The following is a 25,310-nucleotide window of genomic DNA, read 5'->3' on the forward strand; positions in this document are numbered from 1 at the left end:
AGTTATCCCGAAATATCATAGAAATATCGGCTTACACAAACGATTGATCGTATCGTAGCATACCAAACACCTAGTACAAAGATAAGCGCGTTTGTTGGAATGACATATACACTATCTGTGTAGTCGCGATCAACCCAAGACGTTGCCTACGTGCAATGAAATAGGCACGGTCGAAAAAAATATCAAACTATCTTTAACGTGCTATACAACTGGCATTCTTTTATATGTGGTCGTTTATATGTTACATATTTGTACTTTCTAAGTCACCCATACTGCTATGACGTCATAATCAATGATATTCGATTCGACTCGAACCCAACCCGACTCCTGCCCACACGGCGATAAATTAAGAATCCGAAAATACAGTAATTATGAATATCAAGTCTTATGCAGGAAGTCGATGCAAAATTCGCTCTGATTTGTGTTGTCATCATAATTGTGAAATCTTCGTGTCGGTGCACAAAGGGGGTCAACTCGCAACATCAGGTTTATTCAATTCTCATTGATTCGCAACGCAAATACAATCCGGAGTTAATGACTGAACGAAACACGGGCTCGAACACACCCCGGATATGACACTGGGTTGACCGACTGACTTGAACATAAGTAGTGTAGTAGATCGCACAACCGGTGGCAGGGGTTCTTATGGGCGGGGTGGTGACCTGCCTGAAAACCCGGGGTGATGACCCCACCCTTTTAGACCCCCCTTGTGGTGGTGACCTGCCATTGTTTCTTATGGGCGCGGTGATGATACCACCCTTTCAGGTATAGGCTGCGGTGATGATATACCTTGAAAACTCGTGTTGGTGACCCCACCCTTTCGGTATAGGCTGCGGTGATGACCTGCCGTCTGGTATTCGAGGTAATCCTAACGTTTACGGTGAATGCGACTTCGACATATCGTTATTCTTATGGGCGCGGCGATGATTCGTACTTTCGTTGATAGAATGCGAGCGGCATGTCGTACTTTCACCAAAAAGGGTGTGAAATAGTTTGCTAAATCTAGGAATCAGTCGCTTGGTAATTAGTTTACCACAGAGCCGGCGTAGACGACGATTCGAATATCGACAATAGCCGCGTTCACAAACTAACACTTCAAATAGGTGTGAAATAGTTTGCAAAACCCCGCGATCGCTGACAAGATAATGTCTCGGACATAACCATCTTTCGCGACTTGGTGTTACAGGCATATCGATCGCTCACGTGGTGAAATATTCGTAAGCAGTTTGGCACAGAACTTGATACTGCTCGTAAGATTTAATAAGTAACGAATAACAGACCGTCAGTGTCGGTAACTTGAATAGCGACAAATTGTCACTTATTTTTGCTCTAACCCTAATCCTTTGTGAAGTGAACGCTTATTCAAAAGGTGTGAAATAATTTTAAAATCCTACGACTGCTCACAGGGTAATGCTCCAGACATACCGATCGCTCACAAGGTAATATTTCCGCAATAAGTTTGTCACAGAGCCGTCGCAGACGGTGATTCGTAAACCAACAATTTGTCAATTGCCCGCGATCGCTATATGTTTCACGCCTCCGGAATAGTGGCTGACTTTAGTTGTATGATAAGAATCATGAAAATATTCAAGCAATGTGTCAATTTGTCAACTTGAAATGAAACTTACTACACAACTCAAGTTGATTCTTATCTGAATGTGTTAATTCGGTACAACTCTAATTCTTTTAAGAAATCCTAATAACGCGATCTGTTGAATCGAACGTAACCTGAATATTACTGACGCCGACTTTCAGCCACATCGAATTATTCGCACATTCCGCGCCGCTGTTTCACACTTTTCGAATCAATACCAATTATAACTCTACAAGAATCAAGAATCACAAGTATGTGCATTATACAGTTATTGTCTTTATCAACTTGAAATCAAACTCTTAACAAAAACACGCATCTTATCACTTGTCAACTCTATCATGAAAATCCTTGAACCCGTATTATTAAGAGTGTTATAGTACGGCGTCGGAATCCACTCGCCAGATGTACTAAAGGTAAATCCAGATAATCCAAAATGAAATATTTGGACTTTGACATAGTCTGAATTGAAATAGATTGACAAACATGACTACCAACTTTCAACCCAGTCATATTTAGAAATTATACGCATATTGATTTGAAACAAGTAATGAAACCTTACAACTCTATTCACGACTGAGTTTTCCGTTTGTCAAATAGAGTTTCAGTAAATAATTTCACTATGCTATCGCGTTATTTTAATGTGTTACTACACACAATCAAGTCAATCAATGAAATAGCACCTGTTGTAAATATTTCTTACTTGACAACCACTTGTGCATACCACGTTCGAGTTGCGACGCGATGAGTTAAATCGGAATATTTCAATCTATTTGTCGAAACCATGAACAAGCTGTCTGATTATTTTTTGTTGCAATTAAGTTAACGGAAATAGTATTACGCATCGACATCTTACCATCTTACCATACTCCAAAGAGTCAACAAGGAAAAACCTTGGCAAGTAAAACCGTTTGTAACTCACCCAATCAACTCAAACAGTATCAGTATGAAAACATCCAAGCATACACGAGTCCATACAATCACTAAAACCTAAAGTCCGTAACAAGCTCGGCTGTATTCATATCCCTACGACGCGTCTTTTTTTTCAACTGTAAAAGTCGTTACTATTTTGCAAGACAAAGTAATTACTACTCGATATATTTTCTAAGACAAAAGTAATTTCTACTCGGTGCAGGTGACTTGAGATTAACACATTACATTTGAGTATACGAGATTTGAATGTCTGACCAACGTAGTTAAGAATTCAATTCTTACGATCGAACACCGGTGTTACATTGAAAGTTATCATGTTGTAAACATTCTTATTAACACGTTGGTTTGACATACGAGATTTTGTAATAGTCGATCACGACTTGATTAATAAATTATGACGTAATTAGAACGGGGTTGTGTTAAAAGTTATTACGATACCAACAAACTTTTCAGTGCCATTGTTCTTAACATATTAGGTTGTAAAACTATACGTGTCTGAAATGTTCTCGATCGGAGAATTACTCCACCTCGATAAAAATCACTCTACGTATCGCGATATCAGGAAATATTTTTCAATGTAATTGTTTTCAGTAACCAAGACTAAAGATGAAACAGCAATATCGGTATTATTACATTCAACAACCAGTACAATTAATAAAATCTATCGTTTGCGATAAACAACGCTAAAGATGCAATAATTCCATTATTCATACATTGAACATCCGATACAAAATACTTTATTATCCCGATTCGCAACGGCTAATTGAAACGACTAAGTATAGAGTCAGTATATCACAATGACACGTCGTTACTATTGAATCCAGCAATTGATACGATTTATTGTCGGGATTTGTGACAGCGCATTGAAACATACACAACATACAGAGTGTGAAAATATCACTTTGGGTATCGAGTACCCTTTGAAGCGCGCGATCAATACATGATTCCGGTCGCACTCTCTAAGACGTTGTGAAGTCTACAGATTTACACTTCAAGACTTTGATCAACACAGAAGCAATTTGGAATATCTTTACTGGACGCATCCTATTCTACTAGACTTGAGTATACACAAAACTCATAGCATTAAAAAAAAATCGCAATAGGCACTACACTGAAATTTACAAAATGTGTTTGTATTGTTGCTCAAAGTAGTTATCATGAATTATCATTTGAATCTTCTAAAGTAATTGTAATCGTAAAACCAAACTTGCGAAAGTCATTACCATAACAAAAGAATATTGTAGGTTGCTTGCTAAATGTATGCCGGAAATATTTGTAGAACGCTCACGACCAAAGAAATCGGAAATTGTCATTCATCAAAGTAAATGTCGTCACAATACTCATCCCGTAAAAGATCTTACTTGTATGTGATTGAATCGCCGGTAATTAACTCGCTAAATCAAACCATAAGGAAATTTCACTCACTCATTGGATATTAAACAGCGCCGCTTAATCGTTGTGGGTCGTTTTTTTTTTCTAAATGCAAATCATACCTAGCCAACAGAAAACAACTTTCACTCACCCGGTAATGAAACCAAGTGGTGGGTCTTCGTTCGATATTTTGTTTCTGTCAAATACTTTGCAATGAACACATTGGAGTGGTTGAGCTTTACATCATCAAGCTGCCATCTGTAAATCTAGATTACATCCGACTTGTAACTCTATCGTTTAACTAACCGAGTTGTATGCACAGTTTGATATTTTGGTCATTTAGCGATTGCTGAACATACCAAACGATGCACACCCACCTCCGAAATACTGCGTTGATCTTAATTTCCATCATCGTGATAATCGAAGTACATTTCTTTCGAATTCGTAACAACCGACCATGACATGATAAATTTTTGACAAGTTTACTTAGAAGGTTTGTTGCATATCGCTAAAAATAATATACCACTCATATTGATACTGTTACTCCATTGATCGATATTTTCAAACGAGTAAAATTTGTTACTTGAGTTTCTCTGCTTAATGTAAATGTAAACTCAGCCGTCTTTTAACATCACAAAGACATTGATAAAAAGTAGGCAATCAAACGCTACAAGTTTAACTTTTGTAGGTTGTGTATGATTACCCCACGCAACTCATTTCTTACCGAAGACATATGAAATATATTCATGGTACACGAAAATACTCGATATTCCCATGCTACGAACCTGTACAATGATTGGTGACGCTTTCAAACTGTTTCAATACCTCAAGACCTTTATTGTCTGAATGGTTGTTCATTTATCTTAATAATCAAATAGTTCAACACAGAACTAGTATTAACAGAAACATCAGAGTTGTTTACACAGAAGTTTGTATGTGTACAGTATATGCGAATATCATGTGTAAGTCCAACACAATTGTGGTATCCATCCGGTTTAGTTAACACAATTTACGACACCGAGATCGCCTCATCTTTCGTAAGACAACAAACCAACCAAGGCTTCAGGATATGTCCATGTCATAGCAATAAATCAGCTACTCCAACAACAGAGTACATATGTTTTCTAGTTACGGTGCTTACATCTTACACACAAATCAATCTACTTTGCTAACAAAAAGTGCTGAGTCATCAAGTGATTGCCCTAGCAACAAAACAGTTAAACGTACTATCATACAAAATGACCGTTATAGTCACCAACGGTACATGGTACAAGTAACAAGTCTCGAGAATCCAGTTATTGAAAAAAACGTGAAAGTGTTTCTACGCCAAGTCGTTATGTTGACGAAAGCGTAGATTGTAATATCATGGTCGATTTGCATTCGCTGGTCAGTGGTCACAAACTGTCACTACTCTAAATAATTATTTTTCACTCAAACACAAAAGCATACTTGTCACCATTCGTTTTCATCAAGCGCGAGTTCAAGAAACTTACTGCGACATGAATTGTTATTTTTATGTTGTGTAAATACATAATAATTAATTTTAGTAACACTATATCAACATCATCGAGTTGTGCGAATAGATTTACATGTAGTCTTGTGGTTTTAATCGAAGCACACAGCGTGTTCTAATGTAGAGTCATCTCTATTGTACAACAACTCGGTAATCGAAATGTATGCATTAATATTTAAACAGCGATCTTGTTTCGTCACGCGAAAAATATGTTCACTATCGCGATACTCTGCACAGGGAGTGCAAATCCTTTTCACACTCGTAATAGTATACCAACGACTACTGGCAACTACGTTTAACAAGACCAATCACACTAAACATACGATACCTACCCGAGTAAAATTACCATTTTCACCTAGAGGTCAGGCGTTACCAGAGTAAAAAATACCATTATACTTTGCAGATTTATCGTTTACCCAGTGTATCAATACATTTTCACTTGAGGGTCTATCGTTTCCTAGAGTAACAAACCCCTTTTCCTTTGGAAATCTATTTTTTTCCCTGGGTAACAAACCTTTTTCACTTGGAAATATATTTTTTCTCAGGGTAACAAACCTTTTTCACTTGGAAATATATTTTTCCCCGGGTAACAAACCTTTTTCGCTTGGCGTTTCGTCGTTTACCTGAGTAAAAATATCATTTTCCTTTGGAGATCTGGCGTTTACCCATTGTAACAAACCATTTTCACTTGGAAATACATTTTTTCTCTGAGCAACAAACCATTTTCACTTGGCGGTCCGTCGTTTACCTGAGTAAAAATATCATTTTCCTTTAGAGATCGGGCGTTGACCCATTGTAACAATACATTTTCACTTGGAAATCTGTCGTTTACCTGAGTACCAATACCGTTTTCACTTGCAAATCCATCTTTTCCCTGGGTAACAATACCATTTTCGTTTTGAAAACTGACCACCACACCGGCCAATTTGATAATTTTGTATATTGTTACAACGAACAGTGACAAAATACACACCAACAACGACTCCGATACATTTGTGTAATCGCATACTCACTTGTTCTGGTGCATCCCATCAAAATCGGCGGTTAGCCACACACACACACACACACACACAATAACAATGCACTATTTCGATATGACTGCGATGTCCGGGTTCGTGCTTTAGATTTTCCAGAATCAATCCGTCTAAAGTTGTAATCCCCCCGACTTTGTTAACTGGTTGATACACGATTAACAATCTTCGGAAAATGTAGGAACGCATGCTACCCATCGTGCTAACGATTCCAGGTTACTTGTGATTAATTTCCTTGCTCACCCTATACAGATTATACGTACAGGGATGTGTAGCGGTAATCGGTTTGGTCAATACATATCGCCCCATTCAGTATGGAATTACAAACCCAATACAGGCCAGTTCATAACCGGATCCGGATATTCAATGCAAAGCGATAAAGCAGAACCAATTACCAAATCTAATTAAACATGTAGATTCACAACCCTTGATTTTTTTCGTGAATAATGACAATACACATCGAATTTATTTTACGATTGTTCAACCCTACCAAGTATTCACGTAAATGTGGTTTATGACCTTACATACAATGTGTCGGTGTACAAATGTTGGGTGTTTATGCACACATCGGTATGACCCATAGACAACATCATCATACCCTCCAGGACTTCGTTATGTTTAATTAGATTTGGTAATTGGTTCTGCTTTATCGCTTTGCATTGAATATCCGGATCCGGTTATGAACTGGCCTGTATTGGGTTTGTAATTCCATACTGAATGGGGCGATATGTATTGACCAAACCGATTACCGCTACACATCCCTGTACGTATAATCTGTATAGGGTGAGCAAGGAAATTAATCACAAGTAACCTGGAATCCTGACTCATGATCTATAGGTTTAAATCAACAACAAGATTTGAAGATTCGATAGGTGGACGTCGTAGTGAGCGGACGTGCTCATCTAGACAGATAATTACAAGCGGGAGCTTCATATCGAAACAGCTGTATTCGTTTCCTATCGTGTAGGCTGTTGTCGCATCACGTGCTTGGTAACGTTGAAGAGATGTTAGGAAGTAAAGGAGCGCAAAAGCGCTCCGCTACTGAAGATTTAGAGGGTCCTTCCCCTAAGGAAAGTTCTAATAGGGAGACTGGAGTTAATGTCAATATGTCAGTTGTGATAACAGGTGTGAAAAAGCCAATTCGGCAATATAATCCTATCTGCGTCAACAAAAACTTGATACGTGTTATCGGAGGTCGATATCGCGATATTCGTGTCCTGCCATCTGGGGACTTGTGCGTTGAATGTTCTAACAATAGTCAATTATCCAAATTATTGGCATGTGATAATCTGGGAGAGCCAGACAAACCGATAGAAATACGCGCAGAGATTTTCAAAGCCAGAACTCCAGAAGTGCGTGGAGTGATTAGCAATGTCCCACTCGACATGTCCGATGCCGAGATAAAAGATGCCCTAAGTAGTCAGCAGGTTACCTTCGTGAAACGTCTGAGCTATCGCGCTAAGGAAGGAATAGTACCTAGTCGGTCGGTCTTGCTGTGTTTCTCCTCGACCATCTTACCTGCAGTTGTTAACATCGGGTTTTTGCGTTTTCGAACGAGGGTTTACAATCCACCTCCGACCCGCTGTTTTAATTGCAACCGCTACGGGCACAGGTCTAAGCACTGTCGAAGTCGTCAGCGGTGCTCGAAATGCGGCATGAATCACAGTAACAAAGAGTGCAAAAACCTTCCATATTGCGTGAACTGTGGCGCTGCGCATTCAGCCGCTTATGCAGGTTGTACTCGATTCCGACAAGAGGCGAAGATAAATTCTATAATGGTGAATGAGAGCGTTAACTATTGGGAAGCAAGACAGCTTCATCTTAAAAGACAAGCTCCACCTAATTGGCAGTCTGAAATCGTTTTTCCTTCACTAACATCTAGTCATGGAAACGCCACAAGATATTCATCAAACCCTCCAACAGTGCCTCGCAACCAGAGTTCGACAACGGCAGCAAGCATCCCTCCTAATTCCCCATTCCAAGATCGACCTAATACAGTGGATCCGCAAGAATTTGTTACAATCCCAACCATGACATTATTCACCTTCATAGCTGAAGTCATGAAAAATACACTTTTAGCTTTCTCGGAGGGAAAGCAACCACAAATTGAGGAAATCATTGCGAAGTCAGCCGGCGACCAACTGGGAATCCACATTCCGGTCATTGAAAATATCAAAAACTTTAGTAAGCCATGTGGGGACGAAGGAACATCCTCAGATTCCTCACGCATGAACGAGAAGACTCCAACCAGTGCTGCAAGTGCCACGCCCAGTGCGAGTTCCGATACACCAGAGTACCAGCCGTTCATTCCAACGCCCATGAGAGGTGTCGATCTAACAACTCCTCATACTACTTTGAAGCAGCATAGTACGCCATATCAACCGAACCCTTCACCCTGATGCAATGGAATTGTCGAGGAATCTACCGCAAAATTCATGAGTTGAAACATTTTCTGGAGAGTACCTACCCTAACCCTGATGTCATTGCCCTCCAAGAAACCCACCTCGTCGCCAAATATACACCCAAGATACCGAATTATGTACTAGTTAGGAATGATCGTGACATACACGGCGGCGGTGTGTGCCTATTCATTAAAGCGGGGATATCTTTCACAGAGACAATAATTGCGGATATCGAACCGATCGAACTCCAAATAGTCCACCTTGGAGGTATTACAATCGTCAACGCATATGTCCCTCCGAACAAGTCCATACCCAGATCGGTTTTTCGCAAGTCGTTCGCGAAATTCGACTCTCATGTGCTTATCGTTGGCGACCTCAACGCGCACCATCCGATGTGGGGAAGCAATCATCCGAACGTTTATGGTAGGCACATTTTATCTGTGATGGAGGACCTGGAACTAGTGATTATCAACACTGTCATCCCCACTCGTATCAGCTTATCGTCAACCAGTCTCGGCGCAACATCGCTACTTGATCTTACAATTGCGTCAAAAGATATTGCGCACAGAGTGCGAACAACAATCACGGACGAACTGTTTGGCAGTGATCACTATGTCATATTGAGCAGCCTCGACCTAGAAGTCAATATCCAAGATCAACATCATCCATCGTGGTCACTCCGTCGGGTCAAGTGGCCAGATTTCAAAAACATTTGCCATCAGCAATTCTCCGATCTTAGTAACGACGCCGGCCAATTGACGATCGAAGATATAACTAACGTCATATCCCAAGCCGCTAAGCACACCATTCCGCTTACAAAGGAATTCAGGAAAAGTAGTGTGCCTTGGTGGAATTATGGCTGTACGCGAGCTGTCCGGTTAAAACGGGCCTCTTATCAAAAAATGAAGCGATCCTTTAGCGTTGATGATGTTATCAAGTTCAAGCAACAACGAGCGCGTACGAGAAAAACGCTACTCGATGCAAAACGATCATATTGGGAGTCCTTTTGCAACAGCCTAAATCGCAATTCCAAATTGACGAAAGTCTGGCGCGTAATTCGTTCGATGTCTGGCTCGCGCTCGTGGAATCAAATAAACCAATTGGTCTCGAACGGCGCGCTTATCACAGACAATGCCAACATGGCAAACGCACTGGCTCGGCATTTCACGTCATCCAGTAGTGATGAAAATATAGACGTATTACACCGCCAACGTCGCTCCGATTTCTGCAGCGACACCATTCCCGCAGTCTTATCCGAAATTCCGAGCGATGACATAATGAACCTACCTTTCACCCGCTCAGAATTGTCTGATGTTTTGCGACTTAGGAAGAATACTGCGCCGGGCATTGATGGAATCTGCTCCGCAATGCTTCTAAACCTCAGTGACTATTGCGTCCAAAAACTTTTGGATACTATAAATAATTTGTGGGTTACGGGCCAGTGCCCAGCATCTTGGCGGCATTCAATTATTGTGCCTATTCTAAAATGTAGCAAACCCGCAAATAATCCCTCTTCTTATAGACCAATTTCTCTGACGAGCAACATCTGTAAGACAATGGAAAGGTTAATCAATAACAGACTAACTTGGTGGCTTGAACGGAATAGAATACTGCACCCACGCCAATGCGGCTTTCGACGCAAACGGTCTACTCGAGATTGCATAATGTCACTACACGACGATATCTATAAATCATTATTCAATAAAAGATTCGTTTTAGCGGTGTTCTTGGACTTTGAAAAGGCCTACGACATGGTTTGGCGAGACGGACTCGTACTTAAACTGCGGAAAATTGGCCTCACAGGAAACATAGTGCGGTGGGTGCATTCATTCATTAATAACAGAACTTTTCAGGTTCGTCTCGGTAACACCTTATCAGACACGTTTGCGCTCGATAATGGTATTCCACAAGGAAGCGTGTTGTCTCCGACTTTGTTTGCAATCATGATTAATGACCTCCCTCATGACCTAACGACTAACATCAATGTATTTGCAGATGACGTATGCATTTGGGATATTGGACTAAACGCTTGTGATATAGCCTCAAACGTGCAAGCCTCGCTCAACTCCATTCAGGAGTGGTGCCACCATTGGGGTTTCAAAATTAACGCTCAAAAGTCGGCCGGTGTGTTGTTCACGAGAAAGCGCAAGTACCCTAACATCAATTTATTCATCGGACAGGTCCAATTGCGCTTAGAACGAGAGTTTAAATATTTAGGGATGACATTTGATGCAAAACTCAACTACGGTCCGCATTCGCGTATGGTAGTCGCAAAGTGCTCAAGACGGCTCAATGTATTAAGGGCATTGGCTGGTACTACCTGGGGTGCGTCTAAGTCTTGCCTTATGATCGTATACAAAACTTTGATAAGATCAGTGATGGAGTATGGTATTGAGGCGTATTTATTCTCACCAAAATACGTATTGAAAGCGCTACAGTTGCTTCAGAACAAAGCACTGCGAATATGCAGTGGTGCAATGTCGAGTACGCCATCGTATGCATTACAGCACTCGTGTCATGAACTGCCTATGCACTTCCGACATCTGCAAGCCTGCCTCGCCTATCGCTGCCACATTATGGCAATCGAAAACCACCCATGTACACCGCTAACAGAGCAGAGTTGGCATGAAATCTTTCCAGATTCGTTTCGATTCGAAACTTTTAATATGCTCACAAGGTTGAATGAGGGCATAAAAGACTTGAAAATAGCAGAATATAACCGTTATCCCGACGCTCCACGGAATGAACAACCATGTTACACCGTCGATACGCACTTGCAATCGATCATATCCAACATACAGCACCCTGATATAATCGAGTTTGAATCCAACCACTATATTCTGTCTACATACGGTTCTTATATACAAATATTTACGGATGGATCGAAAACGAAATTTAGATGTGGGGCAGGTTTCCACGTAAAAGGACTCGGAGTCGATTCCCGCATTGCCTTGGATGAAAATCTATCAGTTTTTTCAACAGAACTTATTGCGATCCTTAATAGCCTAAATTGGGCGCGTAGCGAGTGCCCAGAACGGTCAAACATAGCTATACTATCGGATAGTTTAAGTGCCATTATCGCTCTGCAATCTCGACAACGTGATAATCAGATCGTTTCCGATATAATTATGCTTTGCAGGAGCCTTTCAGGCCGTTCAATACGGGTCACCTTTATCTGGATTCCAGGACACAGGGGCGTTGGTCGAAACGAAGAGGCAGATCGGCTAGCAAAATCCGCAGCATCAGACGAAAGTCCTGACATCGCTCAGACCCACAGTCTAACTCCAAAAGAATGCAAACCCATCGTTATTGACTATTGCTGGAATAAGTGGAAGTCTGAACTAGTCAACGAAGACTCGCAATACCAAGATCTGCTACGCAGTAATGCTGAATTTCGTGGAATTTCTTGTCTCTCACGTCGTGAGTCGTCGATCTTGATCCGACTCCAAACTGGTCATTGCGGGTTGAACGAACATCTGCATAGGATCGGATGCCATGAAAATGGATTATGTGAACTGTGCGCACAGCCTGAATCAGTGGAACATTTCCTGCTAAAATGTCCGAGATACTCAACTAATAGACAATATATCATCGAAGCTGCAAGGAACCATGGCGTTAACATCGTATTATCAGAAATTCTTACCAGCCCTTTCACTGCAACGCCTATTATAGAATTTGCACTCCTTTCGAAACGAACAATTTAGAAGTCTTTTTTTAATCAAACTTTCGGCCTGGTGCACAAGGCCTCAGTAGCCGGGCACCAATAAAAACCCATACCAACCAACCAACATTCAAATCTCGTATACTCAAATGTAATGTGTTAATCTCAAGTCACCTGCACCGAGTAGAAATTACTTTTGTCTTAGAAAATATATCGAGTAGTAATTACTTTGTCTTGCAAAATAGTAACGACTTTTACAGTTGAAAAAAAAAAGACGCGTCGTAGGGATATGAATACAGCCGAGCTTGTTACGGACTTTAGGTTTTAGTGATTGTATGGACTCGTGTATGCTTGGATGTTTTCATACTGATACTGTTTGAGTTGATTGGGTGAGTTACAAACGGTTTTACTTGCCAAGGTTTTTCCTTGTTGACTCTTTGGAGTATGGTAAGATGGTAAGATGTCGATGCGTAATACTATTTCCGTTAACTTAATTGCAACAAAAAATAATCAGACAGCTTGTTCATGGTTTCGACAAATAGATTGAAATATTCCGATTTAACTCATCGCGTCGCAACTCGAACGTGGTATGCACAAGTGGTTGTCAAGTAAGAAATATTTACAACAGGTGCTATTTCATTGATTGACTTGATTGTGTGTAGTAACACATTAAAATAACGCGATAGCATAGTGAAATTATTTACTGAAACTCTATTTGACAAACGGAAAACTCAGTCGTGAATAGAGTTGTAAGGTTTCATTACTTGTTTCAAATCAATATGCGTATAATTTCTAAATATGACTGGGTTGAAAGTTGGTAGTCATGTTTGTCAATCTATTTCAATTCAGACTATGTCAAAGTCCAAATATTTCATTTTGGATTATCTGGATTTACCTTTAGTACATCTGGCGAGTGGATTCCGACGCCGTACTATAACACTCTTAATAATACGGGTTCAAGGATTTTCATGATAGAGTTGACAAGTGATAAGATGCGTGTTTTTGTTAAGAGTTTGATTTCAAGTTGATAAAGACAATAACTGTATAATGCACATACTTGTGATTCTTGATTCTTGTAGAGTTATAATTGGTATTGATTCGAAAAGTGTGAAACAGCGGCGCGGAATGTGCGAATAATTCGATGTGGCTGAAAGTCGGCGTCAGTAATATTCAGGTTACGTTCGATTCAACAGATCGCGTTATTAGGATTTCTTAAAAGAATTAGAGTTGTACCGAATTAACACATTCAGATAAGAATCAACTTGAGTTGTGTAGTAAGTTTCATTTCAAGTTGACAAATTGACACATTGCTTGAATATTTTCATGATTCTTATCATACAACTAAAGTCAGCCACTATTCCGGAGGCGTGAAACATATAGCGATCGCGGGCAATTGACAAATTGTTGGTTTACGAATCACCGTCTGCGACGGCTCTGTGACAAACTTATTGCGGAAATATTACCTTGTGAGCGATCGGTATGTCTGGAGCATTACCCTGTGAGCAGTCGTAGGATTTTAAAATTATTTCACACCTTTTGAATAAGCGTTCACTTCACAAAGGATTAGGGTTAGAGCAAAAATAAGTGACAATTTGTCGCTATTCAAGTTACCGACACTGACGGTCTGTTATTCGTTACTTATTAAATCTTACGAGCAGTATCAAGTTCTGTGCCAAACTGCTTACGAATATTTCACCACGTGAGCGATCGATATGCCTGTAACACCAAGTCGCGAAAGATGGTTATGTCCGAGACATTATCTTGTCAGCGATCGCGGGGTTTTGCAAACTATTTCACACCTATTTGAAGTGTTAGTTTGTGAACGCGGCTATTGTCGATATTCGAATCGTCGTCTACGCCGGCTCTGTGGTAAACTAATTACCAAGCGACTGATTCCTAGATTTAGCAAACTATTTCACACCCTTTTTGGTGAAAGTACGACATGCCGCTCGCATTCTATCAACGAAAGTACGAATCATCGCCGCGCCCATAAGAATAACGATATGTCGAAGTCGCATTCACCGTAAACGTTAGGATTACCTCGAATACCAGACGGCAGGTCATCACCGCAGCCTATACCGAAAGAGTGGGGTCACCAACACGAGTTTTCAAGGTATATCATCACCGCAGCCTATACCTGAAAGGGTGGTATCATCACCGCGCCCATAAGAAACAATGGCAGGTCACCACCACAAGGGGGGTCTAAAAGGGTGGGGTCATCACCCCGGGTTTTCAGGCAGGTCACCACCCCGCCCATAAGAACCCCTGCCACCGGTTGTGCGATCTACTACACTACTAACATAGCACAAATGCGCGTCATATGTGACCATGACTCATGTAGACAATATATTAGGGATGGTATGAACCTCTGAAAGGTTCAGGTTCGTGTGAACGCGAACCTTTTTGAAAGTTTCTGTGTGAACGCGAACGTGAACCTCATGACGTCACGTGACGTCATATTGTCAATTCCGACCCTAGATTTCAGTGCAGTCATAGCCTATACTAATGTAGAATTGTACACGATACCAAGCCACGACTCTGGCCACATAATTCCACAATGCTGAAATACATATTGACGTGTTGAACGTTGCCGAATGTATCAACTAAAGAAATCAAATGATATAACAATCACATTAAATCAGTATCTTCGTCGCTTTGCCAACAATTTCGACGAGGACTTGCAAGGGAATATAAGCTTACTCCTTAACGGTCTAGGCCAAACTGGACAATGAATTCGGCGTCGGAGAATTGCTACATGATATTGAGCAGAATGTAAAACGGGTTTGTATTCTTGCAACCGGTATTGGTCTCGTACGCCTGCTAGATTTTTTACATCGCAGCAGAGTCACTGAATATTCACAAACGGAAAGCTGGATATTTCGAGCAAACTTTTGTAACAAAACAAGTAAAAGTTTTGAGATTGTCAAGGTGCATGCTCGTTTAGTGTTGATTTTTTTTACTCTCAGCGCCATGCATAGAGTGGTCCGCAGCTGAAATGCAATAAATTTCAACCAAAGATGTTAAAATTAAGAGAAAATTGTAATGTATGAAAAAGGTTCACAGTGCAGAACCTACCAAGGTTCGTTTGTGAACGTAAACCTCTAAAATTATGAGGTTCACACACAGAACTCGAACGTGAACCCCACGTTCGCACCATCCCTGCAATATATAGACTAGGGATGGTGTGAACGTGAGGTTCACGTTCACGTTCTGTGTGTGAACCTCAGGAATTTAGAGGTTCACGTTCACAAACGAACCTTGGTAGGTTCTGCACTGTGAACCTTTTTCAGATATTACGATTTTTGACGTTATTATATAATATCTATGGTTGAAGTGTATTGCATTTCAACTCTATGCATGACCCTGACAGCATAAAAAAAATTAACACTAAACGAACATGCACCTTGACAATCGCAAAAATTTACTTGCTCTGTTACAAAATGTGGCTCGAAATATCCAGCTTTCCGTTTGTGAATATTTAGTGAATCTCTGCTGTGAGCTTGACCCGCAGTCACACAACATCAAGAGCGAAATACGCTACATGTATAGGTAGTCAGAGAATGATGCTATCGCAGGGTTTTGATGTATAACTTGTGAATGGGGTAATGTCGGTAGCAAGTATAGAAACCCGTTTAAACTCTGCTCAATATCAACGTAGCAATACTCGGACGCCGAATATATTGCCCGGTCTGGCCTAGACCGTCGAAATTGTTGACAAAGCGACGGAAGACATTGGTTTTATGGGATTCTTATGTAATTTGATTGCACCATGCAGTTGATACGTTTGCCGTCGTTTAAAAAGTCAGTATGTACTTCAGCATTGTGACATAATCCTGTACATTAATATTTCACTTCACTGAAATGTAGGGTTGGAATTAGCAATATGACGTCACGTGACGTCACGAGGTTCACGTTCACGTTCACACAGAACCTTTCAAAGAGGTTCGCGTTCACACGAACCTGAACCTTTCAGAGGTCCACATCATCCCTAAAGACATTCGAACCCAGGTGATGTCCGAGTCCGAGGATTATCGGTGACCGCAGCGGCATTTCAGAGAGACTAATATTTTCCTACGATGAACTGACGGCATTGGAAACTTACGAAATAAACGAATATGACAACAGCATCTCTCAAAGTAAAAATATGTGGGGGCGAGAGCGCCTTTAACCCGATTATGGATACGCCGCGGCTTATACTACCTAATGCCTAAATAGTGCCATTTGACTAGGGCCTGGATGACAAGCACGCAAGCCAATGATGTGTAACTGACAATACATTCTCATTATGACACCCACTAAGAGCTTGTTCACTGTTTAGTTTTATGGTATAGTTTGTATCTAATTAAGTTACACTCAAATCGCCTAAACACAATAATGAAATTCTTGTAAGGCATGGAATGTTGCGCACGGTCACACAATTAAACCGTGCAATTGATGACGTACATTTGATAATCCTTTACAACCGGAAACGAAATATCTCTTTTCTTTTCAACTTATAACATGTACACCAAATAATCTGTGACATTCCGAACAATTCTGAACTCACGAAATTCACCTTTATAAAGGAATTCCTTTCCGGTTGGAGATCACTGCAAGGCAACAAAAATCAGATTATATCTAAAAATAATCCACACATACACACTAACACAGCCCGTGATGACCTTCTGGCCGAAGACGAACGCCGACCCGGAATTGGATATGGCGGATTTCGTAATTCAGCAGTGTCACAATATCTACACAAGCAATAAGCATGCACCGATTTATCTACAGAAATAGCAGCCATAGATCCAAAATTCACGATGAGTTTTCGACGTATGGTGGCGCTGTCGTAATCTCGATGGCATCTGTAACGTAGAGCACGTTTATTTCAGTCCATTTGGGCTGAAACGGGCTCTTTCTAAATTGTGCATATGAAGTCAAAGTTTTCGGTAGTTGGTTACTTACTTTCGTTGCCCCGCCATCGTAGCAACAGACCTCGGTTCGAGTCACCGCAGTAGCACGTTTCAAAGTGCCGGAGGTTTATTCGGGACTGTGGAAAGATGAATGAAAAGGGCAAGGAAAAACGTCTAAAGATTAACAGCTGAAAAAATCAAGATCTAACACTGTTACATGTTACATCGTCCAATAGAACGAGGTGGATGTTAGATTGAGACCGTATTTGGTCAATTCAACGCCCCTTATCTGTTCGTTACATCGTGTCTTGTGTATTGCGTTGTATATTGCGCGTCTTGTGCGGAAGAAGATATTGGAAGCCCCGATTATTGCACAACGAAATATGTTCGAAATGTCTTTGTAAATTGGGTTCTGTGTCATATATGGCCTCGAGTGGGGCGGGGTCCTTAGGCATCAAGGGACAATTCGATACTGCTAACCGGCTACATTCAACCGGTTACATCTGAAAGTCAGAGCCATACTATTCACCAGTTCTTTAATTGCTCTTTATCATCATCTGCCGATGAACTTTCGTTCTTTCCCATTCCTGTTTTCGAACAATACGGAAATATGGACCAATATAGTCATAGGCGTAGGTCTTTACAGTACATTTACAGCTGTGATGTGCATTCTTACAAATCAACAATTCTGACACCAGAAAATGGTGGGTTGCGATACAGAAACATTTTAGAGCGCTTGCCTACGCTAAAGTGTACCACAGGCTGATGACTCCCTAAAAGGAAATACAGAAATAAGCGTATCGATTGTTTGTCGAACCCGTGCGACGGTGATGATGTGAGGATTTCGCATTAACAGTTCAGGCCCGTGGGCGTATTATCAGTAGTGTCTTCCCTAAAAAGGCACATTGGTGATAGGGTTAGCTACAACTCATCACGAATTCGTAGGAAATGTTCTTGCGCGCTGCGTACTATTTACTGTCGCAATATCGTGTCTCGGGCAGCAATAACTCGCCCGCCGTGTAATAATCCGGTTTCCTTATATGGAAGAATAAATATGATTAATCGACGTGTCGGTATCTGCTTGCCATTATGTTTGGCGCGTTGCGCTCGAATCGATTGTTTCAAGAGCGAGACCAAACATGGGCTGCGTTATCAAGCTACAACGACATGTTACATGTCGATTGTGCAATTCCGTGTGTCGGGATTTTTCATCTCTTCATCAACAGAACAGGGCGAACACTGAATGTTGATTTGGATACAACATTGAAAACAACATTAAAAATGTGTCGGGGCGAAGAGCATTCAAAACTTACAGAGAGATGAATTGTTTGCATAAATCCCGCATTAGAATCATCGTTCGTTAATTAATTATCTCTTCTTCGGCGTTAATGGCCCTCGTACTTATTTGATGAAGTGGTATTTCGGATGCATCCACTTAACATTCCTTTTTCGCTCGAATTTTGATGATTTGATGAGCCGGACGTGAAATCACGGCATTGGATTACGTTCGTCTTCGAGAAAAATCCATACAGGACTGTAATGTCATTCCGATTAACGAGTCTTTGCCGCCACCCAACGATAGAAATACCACAAATATCATTCACCAGGCATCACAAACTCGTAAGGTCAACGTTGGCAGTTGTACGTCATGATACGGTTCAATGGTCAAGATTGGAGTGTCTTTGGAATTCATTTCTTCCCTGAATGCTGGATACGGATTTCGTTTCTGTCTCATTAGTCGATATTCTTATCGTAGAAAATATTTTCTGTGATGCATGCGATGTTTAGTAATAGTAATGTTACCAATAACTCCCTACATTCTGTTACAATTTCTACCATCTCGCGAGACTGCACTGGCGTTAGGTAGGGTTATCATATTTTGGAATCGGAAAAGGAGGACACTTTTTCAAAATTTTCTGACTTACAATACTGGAGTAAAATCCGGAAAAAATGGTAAATACCCCACGACATTGTGGTCGGTTGACTAAAAAAAAATCAATTTTCCGGCTCAATTCCCGAAATACAGTCTTTCTTTCAGATTTTCCGTAGGTTGACTAAAAAAAGGTCGTTATTTACGTTCGAACCACGAATTTCCTGTTAAGCGTCATTTATGGCCATTTTCACTCGAATCTATCCATCATCTTAACTCTAAAAGCCGTAAAAACGGACGAATTGCCGAAAAGCAAGACATTTAGGCGTCATCGGAGGACACTTTCAAAAACCCGAAAAAGAGGGCGTACGGTAACCCTACTTTAGATCATAAGTATCGTAGGATTCGCAGCACTAAGCGTCGCAATTTGGAATGTTCAGAGAGTCGGGAGCAAAGTAGTGCTGGGCGGATCGACAAATTCTCTCGTCCTGCTACGATCTTGTCTTTTTAAAGCTCTGGTCCGACTCTCGTCCGACTGCTGGTCCAGATTTTAGAAATAACCATGATCCGGTCCGAAAAAACTACGATATTAATTATCTAGTCACAGGATGGTATTAAATCTTGATTGAAACAATGCTAACAGGAAATGAAAAAATTCAAAGATCAAGCCGAACCCTTCTGAAGTAAATATGCCATCTTGGACTTTACCATGTGGTTTATTTCCATGCACGTTTAACCTTACCTATTGATTCGAGGGTAGAAGAAGGTAAGGCTGTCCTCATCTTAGTGAAAAGTACCGATCCGGCTCCGATACGACTCCGGCCACACCAGAAATAGTACTGATCCGGCTCCGAACCGGCGGCTCCGGCCAAAAATGAGAAAAACCGGCCGGATATCCAATCCCGTTCCGGTATATGCCCAGCTTTAGAGCGAAGACGCATGACAATGTGTAGGACGTTATTCTGGGCTCCTCGTCCCCCGCGTCGCTGTTCTTACGGCGAAAAAAAGCCCAGAAAGAAGACACGATAAAGAAAGAAAAAGAGCAAGAAATAGCTTCTAAAAGGACCGACGAAGAAAGAATAATATCGAAGAAGACTGTGACATCGGGTACTAGGACAAGATGAATGCCAGTTTAAGAGGTCTCTTAAAGAGACCCCAACTGATTGGTCGTTCGGCATCACCATATCTGTTCATTACATCGCATTGTGCGTCTTGTATGTCGCATTGTACATTGTGTGTGTGTCATGGGCAGAGGAAAATATATAATCTTTCGATTATTATTGATTATTATGGACTCTCCATGCCAGGCTCGCACTGTGGCCTACGTTCCTACAAGGACTAGACCAGTGGTTCCCAAACGGTGGGGAATTCCCCATTGGTGGGGAATTCAATGGTTTCTGGTGGGGAATAGACGCGTTTGTTTAAAATTATCTACAGGACAGTCTTCATATTCATGGAGACACATGCGTAATTACCGCCACCATTTAACTGCTCTGGAATGTGTGTATCGACAATTCCATTGCGCGGTGTTCACAAAACCTCATTTTTAACTTTGGATGGCCAATCATGGCATCACAAACGCGTCCAGCTCGACTAGTTTGACGTGAAAGAACGGTTTCGCGAAATTTACCTTACCTTTTCCAACACACCTCACTCAGCTCGACCAGTAAATCTGATTACGTGAGAAGAGAGGGGATGAAAAATTGGTAGCAAAATATATGCAATTCCCGATCATATTGACCGATTCAAACATGAATAATATAAATTTTTAGCGCTTTGCGCGTTCACGGTCCTGGTGGGGAATGATGGCTCGAAATAAATCTGAAGTGGGAAATGAAGACAAAAGGGTTGGAAACCACTGGACTAGACATAGTGTGTCTTTATAATCCGAACAGCACGAACTGTGATTTGCAGTGTGCGTGGACTCATGAGCAATAAGCATGCTATACCATGGCACATGGCTCTTGGGCACGTGAGTTAAAGTTAGCATTAGGTTTTTGGGTTGTAAAGTCAAGTGATTAAGTATCGAATGTGCAGCTGTCGTTATTCATTGTGTCGAATGCTCAAATGTCGGACAATCGATTTGGTCCTTTGCGGGGGAGATAGTGTAGTGGTTACGAAAAGCGCCCACCAATCAGACGGACGGTTCGATTCCCGTCGGAGGTTCATCTGGGCTCCTCTTCGCCTGCCGTTGCCGTTCTTACGGCGACAAAAAAGCCCAGTAAAAGACCCGACGAAAGAAAGCACTCGCAAGGAATGGAAAGAACTAGTACAAAGGGCCGAGGCTTCAAAAAAGATCACCATCGAAAAGAACTGACATCGGGCACTCTAGGCCGAGGTGGATGCTAGAGTAAAAAGGATTGCTACTGATGCGTGTCGTTCGACATCCTCCTATCTGTTCATGACATCGCATCGTGTCTTATCTCGTTGTACGTTGTGTGTGACTTGTTCAGATGAAAAAATATAACCCAACGATGTTATGATGCTAAGTTATGTATTTCCAGCATGTTGTTGGATGACCGCATTGAAACTACTCAAGGAACCAGAAAGTACTGAACGGGGAAAGTATTTTACAGTAATGTTTTAATCGGCTCGAGCATCGGTTGGATGACTTCGTTTGCAATGCCTTTATATCTTGCCGCTTGTTTCATTTTCAGGCAACCTGAATAGCGAATAAACATTTCCTTTCATGTGATCATACTATCAATGCAATGGCAGTTTCCACCTGATATCAGGGCTATCGAATCTTAGCAATGAAACACACGCAATTACCTGAGAGACCTTCCTAGTAGGCTGCACGGATTCTGATTCTGACGACATATGTTGGCGTATGCTCCTTTTATTTTAGTCGTGATGTGGCGTTGGGTACGAATCTGGTTCATTATTATTAAATCACCAATCGTGTTTCCACGAATACCATGAAAGCTCATGGCGTAACAAAAGTCTATTGAACCGCCGCTCTGGACCAAGTCGCCGTTCTACATAGTAGGAGAATCAAGAATTTATTTACCGCAACTATAGCGTATAAAGTGCACATTTGATCGAATCGAAATCGAACCGACCAAATGACTCTGTGAGGCCGGGAACCTTTTGAGTCAGATGTTTTGTAGCAGTGCCACCACATATATTTACGTTATATTATTTGAGCACGATATAACGTGGATACAGCGGTTTAGCATTGACATTTTCGGATTTTAGTATATTTTACCTGAAAACTCGGATTTTAGTGCGAACTCGTAATTTGTTGTCGATGTAACAGACTGGTTAATAATGGTGACTATATACGTAAAACGCAACATTGCCGTCGGACTGTTATAATGTATAATAATAACTGTCATATGAATAAGGAATATTTACGACATTTGTCGACTCTACTTTTGACGCTGGTAATACAAGCATTTTTTATTTATTTATTTACACCGCATTGCTTCATGCGTGTGTATGTGAGTGGTTGGAGGAAATCGCCAGGCGATCCGGATGTGGCCCGCGGGCCGTATATTGCAACCCATACATCGTAGCCTACATGCTTCCAACGTGGAGCGTCACCAAAAGAGATTCAGAACTCAATAGTCGAAGATATAAAAAAATGTGCTATATGGGATATCGGAATTCTTTACTCTGTACTGGTAGTTCAGGATGATAAATAACCACCACCTTGCATAATTTACTAAGGATCTTGAATGCGTTTTCTCGTATGTAGACCGTATATATTATCGTTTTTTTTTCTACTCCGAACATCGCGTTTTTAAATTGGGACCATCACAGTCAACATCAGGGTTGTAATGACTCGAGTCATGACTCGACTCGGGTCCGAATCGAGTCACGATTTTCTGATGACTCGACTTGACTCGAGTCATTTTTTTAAAATACGTAAATGACTCGACTCGACTCGAGTCAATCTGTGTATTGACTCGACTTGGACTCGAGTCATTGCGCATGACTCGGGTCAAGTCATTGACTCGAGACTCAGACGGCCAATACCGACATTTCATTGTAATTTCGAAGAATTGTGAAGTAACCACCCTACTGAGATTTCGTCTGATTGGTACTGTTACTTTAAAATGCGACCAGGAACTGCAAAAAGGGAGGGGAATTAGTATATTTTAAATGCGAAACATTCGATATCACCAAACACAGTTATTTAAAGTGAGTTTAACAAAGCTTTAACTGGAAACTGAGCAGTCAACATAATAACTTGGACTCGGGCTCGAGTCATATTACCATGACTCGGACTTGACGCTCTGCTCGATGACTTGGACTCGGACTTGACTCGGTAGTGAATTGAAAATGACTCGACTTGACTCGAGTCAAAACAATAAAAGTGAAATTGACTTGTGACTTGAGCCTTGTGACTTGGTTACAACCCTGGCCATAACATGAAGCAAGCCGTAAGTCGTTTGTTTGTTTGGGGTATTCATGGTGTTTGTCGACTACAACGGTCATTTACACCAGGCCGGTTTTCTGCATTTTCGATTCAATATCTGCCGACTTGTCGTACGGCCCGCTTCCAATCTTTTTGTACGACGCCGCTTTCGTAGATGAGGTGGGGAGGGGAGGAGGAGCCTAGATAAACCTCCAACCCTTAGGTAGGTATTATGAAGTCGACCTCGGTTGGACTCGAACCCGCAACCCATTGGTGTTGCAGCCGTAAATTAACCAACTGCGCTATCTCGCCACAAGCAAGCCATAAGCGCATCTGACTATGGGTTGAATATGTTTTTAGTAGGGATACCGCACCCTCTCCGAGCGAGATAGTGTAATGGTGATGAGTCCGGTTTCTTGATCGGCAAGTCGTGGGTTCGATTCCCGGCCGGATCAGACCAAAGACTTGAATACTGGTATCCGCGGCTATCCTGGTAGGCGCTCAGCATCCACGGATAGCATTGAGGAGAAAAAACGGTGGTGCAGACTAGGATTCGGTTGCCATATGTGCTGACCGTTTTTCAGTAACCAGCCTATCTCTCATTCGGTTGCCCAATTGTTGCGGTGATCAATATCAAAATTACTATTTTGACCAGTCAACGTGCTTGTGTTTGGTATATATCTGTATCGCCTGTTTGTATATGCTCTCGACGACAAAAACGTTAACAAGTTACCCCTGGATAGTATTGCGAAACCGGTGACTCGACGGACTTCGTATTAGATTCGTAAACAGTGATAGGGAACTCGCCTTATCAAATTTTAAAAGCATTACCTCATAGATAAATGGGAGAGCATTTGATGAAAACCAGAACACCACGTAAAGTAGGCTACAGCGTGTCCGTAGCCCAATATCGACGCTATTGCCGTGATAGTGTTACTGGATTGTCTATCAAAGAAAGACACTCCCAGGCATCGTATTCGTCATCGACATTCTTCCCAATGAGAGATTATATAGTTTTTGAGGAGTTTGGCAAGAAAAGTACAAAATAAAAGGAAGAATTCTTTAATCTTGGGAGGACGCTTTTGACAATAGACGATAGCCTTTCGTTTGCAGTAAAAGCCTCGCGTTTGGCTACAATCGCGCCGTAAAGAGATGTAGACTGATCTAAAAGGCAGATCTAATAGTTTATAATCCTGCAGCTCGCGGATGTTCTTAGAATTCTCTACACAGACAGAGCAACTGTCACGTTTGGACGTTTCATAGCACGAGAAATCAGGATCTGGGTTACCCACTGTAGTGGTTGCAGTTTTCAATCATGAAAAGTATAAAGGAACTTCGACCATACCCGTCATCGGAAGTTTTGGAAAGAGCGTCCCCATTAAAGTACTGACGTGAGGTTTCCGATAAATATAGCAGGTATACATTGTAGAGAAATAGGTATCATAGCCAAATATATCGCAGAAGCAATTCAGGTGATCAGGAAACCGCCCGAGTAGAATAGATCCGCTTTTACGGACTCTTGTTGGATTTCGTAGAATTCGGTACTGTGTGAATGGCCTAAGTGCCCAGAAGTATTTGAAAGGTACCTGAATGTTGTTGCTAAATTTTCAAGATAATTACTTTTGCGAATGCGATGCCGTGGCAGTGAGTTACAGTTCAGATCTCTATGCAGGCTACGTTCCG

General features: G+C 41.4%; 1 protein-coding gene across 1 annotated transcript in view; it reads right to left on the reverse strand.

Annotated features, from left to right (window-relative positions):
* LOC145433842 (protein TANC2-like) overlaps positions 1-25,310 on the reverse strand; it is a 127,950-nt gene that overhangs the window by 61,814 nt on the left and 40,826 nt on the right. The window lies entirely within an intron of this gene.

Source organism: Botryllus schlosseri, chromosome 2 (genome assembly GCF_051294905.1).
Source record: "Botryllus schlosseri isolate E-star chromosome 2, Bs_hap1, whole genome shotgun sequence".
Taxonomy (NCBI): Eukaryota; Metazoa; Chordata; class Ascidiacea; order Stolidobranchia; family Styelidae; genus Botryllus; species Botryllus schlosseri.